Genomic DNA, 6,319 nt, shown 5'->3' with positions numbered 1-6,319 from the left:
CCTACAGACTGGAACTTTGCCCTCCTTGAACCCCAGCCGCCTTACGCCGTGCCTTACGCGCCCTGCTTCCCTGAGATGACCTCTTAAGCACAGTGGGGTGATCTGAGCCCCTCGTAAACCCCTGTGCTGCTTCCTTTCCCACATCCCACCCAACAATCTCCCACTCTCAAACAAAACATCCACTACTCTGGCCAAGTCCTGGTTCTGCACCCCTCTAAGCTCTGATGACCCCCCTCCCCCCGCTTCCCCCTACAGGCAGCCTTGCCCCCAACACGCAGGGAGGGACTTAAAACCCAGCCAAGCCTAGGCCTTCCAAAGCCTCCTCCCCTAACGGGACAACTCCAGGATTGCTGGCCATCCCCCTATGTGCAAGCACTTCTGGGCCAGCACGAACACGGGGCCTAGAGCACACTTACACCACCGCCCAGTGAGAGAACACGAACCCAGGAAGGGACAAAGAAAACCAGGCTGTGGCTACCTACCCGAGCCACAGGTGGCCCTGCCCAAAATGCAGGGACAAACACAAAGCAAAAAGGCAATTGCTGATCTCCAGTATAGTGCCATTGACTCCACACTGCTCCTGAACCTGGGTCTGGTCTGCAACCCTAGGCTCCCGGTGGCCAGTCCCCGGGAGAGGCCGTCCCACTGGAGGCACCCACGCAGGACACAGGTGAATAAAGTCAGCCCCGCCACTTCTACCGGGCACGCTGGCCAGGGCCCCCACGGACGCACAGCTGCAGAGCCGAGCCGAGCTAACCGGGGGCACCACATCGTGCCCAGGCACCTGGGACACACGTCGGGAAGCAAGGGCAGAGGATGCCAGCCTGGGGGGAAGCAAGCCCTTGGGGCCAGGGCCGGACAGAGATCACAGGCCAGACGAGGCCTGAGCCTGAGTCCCGCGCCGGTGGGGGCGGGGGAGGTGGCAGGAGGGTAGCCAGACTGCGGCGCCATCCCTGCAAAGGGCCCCAGGGTAGGACAGGCCGATGGCACCGGGAAAAGGAGTCCCGGGACTCCATCCTGCTGGGGGCAAACCGGCCTGGGACAGAGAAGATCCTGGAGGACCGGACCCCCACCGCCAGCGCCCTGCCCTTCCTACCGGCTGCTAGGAGGAGACAGGGAGGGCTGCAAGGTCCAGGCCCTCGGCCGGGCTCCCACCCGGGTCGTGAAGGCGTCGGGACCCGCCGGGAGCCGCAGGGGTTGGTGCGGCCTCGGCCCCACCGGTTTGCCAACGGGCGCTGGGAGCAGAGAAGCGGCCCAGCCGCACACCTGCCCCAGGCCGGCCCCATCGCCGCCACCAACGCAGGGAGGGGACCGCTGGTCACCCTAGTCTGGAGCAGCCCCCTGCCCTGCAGGTCCTGTCCCCCTGTCCCCTGCGCGACCCCGCGGGTGTCCCCCCGCCCCGCCCCCCTAGCCCGCCTCTGCCCCTGGCCCAGCCTCACCTCTGCTCCCGACCCTCCCTGTGGCTTGTCCCTGCCCCGCCCTGCCCCACAGGAGGCTGGAAGGGGACTGGGAGGGAGGAAAGGGGAGCACTGGCCCTTCAGGGCGGGCGGACTGCCACTCAGCCACACAGGGAGTCCCAGCACTTCAACAAGGGCAACATTAGTCTGGGGAACTTTGGGGTCCCCAGGGGGCCACCCGGCACCGTGGGGGGGGGACCTCACCTCCCTCCAGGACACAGGGCCAAGGTGCTTCAGGGCAGCTCCCATCCCCCGGAAGCCTGACGGAGCCAGAGGAAGGAGGATGGGGTGGCCGTGAAGACGGGGTCCGCGAGCACGCAGGGTGACGGGTGCCACCACCGGGACCCGGGTGCGAGCGCACTCTGCAGCTCTGGACGGGCCTCCTCCCGCTCCCGCTCCCACAGGCCCATCCCATCCTCAGACAGGCTCCCCGCAGAGAGCCGGGTCCCCTCCTCACAGGGAAGGTAGGACATCCAGGGGAAGGCACTACCCAGCAGGGGGCCGGCTGTCCCGCCCTCCCGCAGCTCAGGGGCTGGCTTGGGCACCTCCCCCCCTCCGGGGCAGGGGGCTGTCTTCCCAGGGGTCCCCGAGCGGGCCCTGCCTGAGGCCACGGGCAGGTCGGGAGGGCTGAGGAAACCACGGCACAGTGGGTGCGGCTGGGGGCTGTCCTGGGGTGGGCACGTCTGCTGAGGACAGGCCGGTCAGAGAGGGTGAGGGCCCGGTGTGGGCAGCGAAGCTGGGGCGGGGCCGGAGGGCAGGGACAGGATCTGCGGCCATTGAGTGCGCCCACTCGCAGAGCGGCCACTAGGGGGAGCCCCTGCACAGCCGGGGCAGGAGAGACCGGGCACCCGTGGGGCCCTTGGGAGCCCTCCCGGGCCGGTGGCCCCAGAGAGAAGGCTGCAGGGAAGCCGGGCCCTCCCGGCCGTTCCTCCCGCCCAGGGCCGAGGGACAGGAGGGTGGCCCGGCTCAGGCTCAGGCCAGGGGGATGGGGAAGACACTGGTCACGTGTCGCCGGAGTGTGGGGCTCCCCGGGGCCCGCGTGTCTCCAGGGGAGCCATCTTCAGGACCACGCGGCCCAACACCCCGCCGGAGGGCTGGCCCCAGGAACCACGACCCCACTGTCCCCGCGGAGCCAAGGCCTGGCAAGCCACGCCCCAGTCTCTCTGCTTCTTCTCCGGGGAGACACAGAGCCAGGCTCCCCAGAGACCCACCATCCCTGGGTCCAAAAAGCACAGGGCGGCCCGAGACGGTGCCAGGAGCTGCCCCCAAGGGCCCTTCCCGGCACTGGCCAGCGGCGAGAGCCAACAGGGAGAGCACCGCCCCCAGAACCTGCGTGACAAATTCCGAGCTACCGGAGCGAGTCCGAGCCTGTGGCCACCCCACCGGGAAGTCATCTCTTGAGTCCCCGCCAGGAAGGATGGGGCGGGCACTTCTCCCTTCTCCGGGGAAAGGACACACGCCCTTGGGCTCCCGAGGCCACAGCGGGACGGGCCCCGGGCACCTGCCGCCCCCTGAGCCAGCAGAGGCCAGCACGCACACGGGGCTACCTGACACTGTCCGTCGGGGAAGAAGAGGGGCCTGTGGGCCTGTGCCCCCACAGAGGGGCCTGCCCGCCTCCTGTCCGCTCCCGCCCCGACCTGCTTGCCAGCCGCTCCGTGGAGGCTGGGGCACAGGGGGGGGGGGGGGGAAGAGCGGGGACTGCGCCTGCCTGCAGAGGTGACCCCCACCTGCCTCAAGCAGGGCAAGCTGCCCCCGCCCCCGCCCCTGGGGAAGGCGGGGAGGACTGGGCAGGGGGCAGCGGGAGCCACTGGGCCCAGCGGAGGAGGTCCGGAGCCTCCTGCCTGGGTGGGGCCTGGGTGGGGGGACTCCCAGCTCCGGGACTTGGGGCTGACCGGGCTGCTGGGATGGGAAAGCCCTTCATGCCCCCCAGCTCCCCGACTGCCTCCGGGGCTGGTTGCCAGCAGCAACCCCTGTGCAAAGGGCAGAGCGCACGCTCCTTGGGCTTTGCGGGCCCCACAGCAGCCCTGCTGCATATCCTGCTTGCTTTCTGGGGCTTTCCGCGGGTTCTGCTTGCAACCCTGCGAAGACGGAAGAGCCCGGGCGCCTGGGGAGGCTCTGTCGGTTGAGCATCCCGCTGGCGACTCTCGGTTTCGGCTCAGGTTCTGACCTCAGGGTCCTGGGATGGAGCCCCTGCGGGGAGGAGTCTGCTTGAGGATTCGCTCTCTCCCTCGCCCCCGCCCCTCCCCACAGGGGCGTGCACCCGCTCCTCTCTCAAATAAAGCGACTTAAAAAAACAAGGAAAAGCCTGGAAAGTCTGATGACACAAAACCCAAAACTGTCTGCCTGACCAAACACACGCCCCAAACCACAAGGTCAGGGGACAAGTGACAAGGAGGGGGAAGAAACAGCAGCCCGATGGGACTCAGGGCTCGCCCCGTGAACTCCCAGAGAGCCTGAAGCAGTCCACGGGGAAAAGCCCAGAGAGCCTGAAGCAGTCCACGGGGAAAAGCCTGACGAGCCAGCGGCTCCAGGGCGTGGAGGAGGCGAACCCGGAGAACCAAAGCCAAAAGCTCCTCCACCTGGTCTCACGGCCAGGGCGCGCTCAGGTGCCGGGGTCCCGGGTTTGCTCCTTCTGGGGACAAACGGGGGCCAGTGACTGGCCTCGCGCTTCACCTGCGGCTCCAACTAGACAACAGGCCACCACGTAGCCAAGGGAACGCCAACCCGCAAGACCGGCCTAGGCGGGCGGGCAGTGGTGCTGGGCATTGAGCGGGTCTGGGCAGCATCACCGAGGAGCTGGGAGAGCCCGTGGGTGAAGAGAGGCAGCGGCTTGCCACCAGCTCGAGGGCCGACCGCACGCACAGACCGGACCGCAGTCGGGGCCGTCCTCGGGCGGACGGCCCCCCGTGGGGTCTCCAAGCTCCCCGCCACTCTCCCCTGCCGCCCCAAATCCACGTTCTGGATCTCAGGGCCCATGTTCCTTTCCCATCCCCGAGCCCAGCGTTTGCGTCTTTCCTCTGCCTCATCGCAGGGTTCTGTCCATCCCCACTCCCAGGCACGGGGCTCGTCTCCGCTCCTCTCTCCCCCCCGTGCCCACATGTCACGAGCCCCAGTCTGGGAATCCCCGAGCACCTGGACAAAGCCGACACTCTTCTCGCGCCTGGGCTGTGCACGGTGCCCTCCAGACCACCTAGGCGGGAAAGGGTGACTGCCACTCGAGGGCGGTCCCTGATCCCTCGAGGGCTAGCAGCCTCCTGACATTTGCCAGACCCGTGGGGACCCTGCAATGGAGCCAGCCCCAGGGAGGGCAGGCACGCACACCCCTAGGAGTCTCAGGCCTCCAGAGCACTGCTTCTCACCGGTGGGGGTGGGGTGGGGGGGTCGGGCTGGGGGTAGGGCAGGGGTGGGGGGCTTGTCTCAGACCAGCGGCCGGCCTCAGCAGCCGCAGCCAGGAGCTTGTCAGAGGCACCTTCCTCAGGCCCCACCTCTGATGTGCCAGATCAGAGACTCTGGGGTGGAGCTCAGTGACCCGAGTTTGAACAAGCCCCCGGGTGTTCCTATGCAGCCCTCCAGCGTGAGAACCACCGGGATGGGTGGTTCCAGATCGCGCCCGCTCCGAGAGAAGCCACGAGCTTTGCCTGCCTGCCGGGCTCACCTTGACTGACCTCCCCAGGTGAGAGGCGGGCAGGCACCGCCGACGGTCCCCACCACAGGTGGTCCTGGAGCACGGGTGTGCTGGAGCAGCTTTCCCTCCCCGGGGGCCACACCTGTCGGGTGACGTGGAAAGACCTGGTTACTTTCCTGCTGTCCCCACGCCCAGAAGCGTGGACAGATACCTCTGACCAACACCACCTTCCCGGGTACAGGCCCCGGCTCTGCCCACGTTTTCCTGGACACGAGGCCTGTGTGTGCGGGTGGGTGGGGTGCTGGGATCTTGGGATCTATGTTTGACAGGGAACCGTCCCTGACACAGACAGGCAGGCGCAGGGGCCCTGGAACAGACAGTGCGTGGGGCTCGCAAGGAGCGGGCGGGGTGGGTGTAGGGGGAGGCAGGGCCACAGTCTGGGCCCTGGGAGGGTGGAAGTGCCCAGGAGCGGACAGCAGGGCAGCTCTCAGAGGCCAGGACTGGGAGGGGTTGGAGACGGAGCGACAGGGCCCTCTGTCATCCCGGGGCGGGGTGGGGGGGAGCGGGGGATTGTCACCGCCCCCCCTCCTCCCCCCGCCCCCTCCCTCCTCACTAGGGCCCTCGGGGCCCCAGTACACTGGCCGTGGCCGCCTAGGGGCCGGACACTGTCAGGACAGCGCTGGGGGGGGCCTGCGGGGCGCAGCGGGAGAGAAGCCCGACGGAGCGGCGTTCCGCCCTGCCCGCGCCCCACGGCCGCCCGGAGCCTGCCCTCCACGGAGGCTCCTCCTCCGCTTCCCCGCGGAAGAATGGGTAGGCCCCCCAGGTCTCGGGAAACGGGGCCTCCAGGGCCCGGGGGGCGGGGGCGGTGTCGAGAAGGCTCGGGCGTCGTCCAGGCCCGTTGGGCCCCGCTCCGCCCCCGCCCCCGCCCCGTCTTCTCACGTCCCTCGGCGCGCCCACCGGAAGCTCCGCCCCGCAGGAGGCGGGGCGCCGTCTTCCCGCCCCCTTCCGGCTGGCTTCGCCAGTGAGCAAGCTCGGCTCCTGACGGGACCCGCCCCCAGGGCGCCGACGAAGCCCAGCCCCTGCGGCCTGACGGACACTTCCTCTGCCCAATCCATACAGGCCATTCGCCTGCGCACGCCGCGGGGCACAGCTCCCCGGGCTTCCCGCCTGGCGGTCTGGCCCTGGGAACTGTCTGACAGCTGGACGGCCGTGCTGGTGGCGGGGGGCCTGGGTCGGG

Source organism: Meles meles, chromosome X (genome assembly GCF_922984935.1).
Source record: "Meles meles chromosome X, mMelMel3.1 paternal haplotype, whole genome shotgun sequence".
Lineage (NCBI taxonomy): Eukaryota > Metazoa > Chordata > Mammalia > Carnivora > Mustelidae > Meles > Meles meles.
This window is presented reverse-complemented; position numbering follows the sequence as displayed.